Below are 1760 nucleotides of genomic sequence, written 5' to 3'. Positions count from 1 at the left end.
ACCAGTAGCCAGGATATTAAAAGACAAATTGCACTGGGAAAGCATGTTGTCAGAGATCTCTTCAAAGTACTGAAGAGCAACAGTGTAAGTCTGGAGACCAAGGTGTACCTGATAAAGGCCATGGTCATTGCAATTACTTGCTATGCACCAGAAAGCTGGACAATAACTATGGGTGATAGAAGGAGAATTGATCTTTGAGCTGTGGTGCTGGAGAAGAGTACTGATTATACTCTATTCAGTACAGAATAGACTGCTAGGAGAACAAACAATTTTGTCCTAAAGAGGGTCAAAGTCGGGCTGCTCCTTAGAGGCAAGAATTCTGAAGCTTTACCTGACATACTTTGGACATGTTGCAAGGTGGGACCAGTCCTTGGAGAGGGACGTCATGCTTGGTAGGGTGGAGGGACAGCGCAGGAGAGAAAGACCTTTGATGAGATGAAATGATTCAGCCACTAGGGTAATGGGGATAGGTGTGTGGGAAACAGTAAGATTGGCACAGGATAGAGCAGGGTGTAGGGCTATGGTACATAGGGTCACTACGAGTCGCAGGTGACTCAACGGCATATAAAATCAACAATTCCTTGAAAAGCGACATTGTGCTTGGAAAAGTGAAGGGTCAGTGAAAGACAGGAAGAGCCTCAACCAGATGGACTGAAACAGTGACTGCAGCAAAGTATATCAGAAACTTAACTTGATGAAACTCTGGTGGCCTAGTGCTAAGTAATCTCGAAGGTGTGTGGTGTGAACCCAAAAGCTGTTTGTGGAAGGACAGGCAATCTCCTGTGTGATTAACTGCCTCTGAAAATCTGTTACAAGATCAGATATGAGTTGGTTCTGACTCAATGGTAAACAATAACTCTCCATTTTTATATTCTGTAACCTACAGTTGCAATACTTTAGAAGATGCTTTGAGCAGAATATAAGATGATCCAGGAAGCATTAAAAGAAGATGGAAAGAGTCATTGTACCAAAAGGAACGGGCAGACACAGAAGAATTTAATGAAACAACATATGAGCAAGAGCCTATGGTGATGAAGGAAGAACTTCAAGCTGCTTTGAAAGAATTGGCTAAGAATAAGGCCCCAGGAATTGATGGTGTACCAACTGACATATTTCAACTAACATGCTGCCAAGTTGTGCCAAGAAATCTGGAGAACAATCACTTGACCAACTGACTGGAAGAGATCTATATTTGTTCCCATTCCAAAGAAGAGTAATCCCACAGAGGGTGGGAATTATCGAACAATATTGATATCACATGCAAGCAAAATTCTGCTAAGATTATCCAAAAATGACAGAGAACTGCCAGAAGTGCAGGCTGGGCTTAGAAGAGGCCATGGCACTAGGGATATTGTAGCTAATATTAGATGGATCTTGGCTGAAAGCAAGGAGTACCAGAAGAATGTCTATCTTTGTTTCATTGATTATGCAAAAGCATTTGACTGTGTGGATCATAACAAAGTGTGACTAACTCTGAGAAGAATCCCAGAATACTTATGCAAAACCTATACTTGGACCAGGAGGCACTTGTCAGGACAGAGCAAGGAAACATTTTGTGGTTCAAAATTGAGAAGTGTGTGCGCCAGGAATGTATCCTATCTCTATACCTTTTCAATCTTTATGCAGAACAGATTATCTGGGAGGTTGGGACCTATGAGGAGGAATGTGGCATCAGGATTGGAGGAAGACTCATCTGTTATGTAGATGACACAACCCTGCTTGCTGAGAAGGAATTGTAGCAGAAAAGGTCTACAGTAGCT

This window comes from Elephantulus edwardii, unplaced genomic scaffold (genome assembly GCF_000299155.1).
Source record: "Elephantulus edwardii isolate Elephantulus edwardi_28Jun2011 unplaced genomic scaffold, EleEdw1.0 scaffold00239, whole genome shotgun sequence".
In the NCBI taxonomy this organism is placed as follows: domain Eukaryota; kingdom Metazoa; phylum Chordata; class Mammalia; order Macroscelidea; family Macroscelididae; genus Elephantulus; species Elephantulus edwardii.
The sequence above is the reverse complement of the archived record's forward strand: the minus strand, read 5'-3'. Positions refer to the sequence as shown.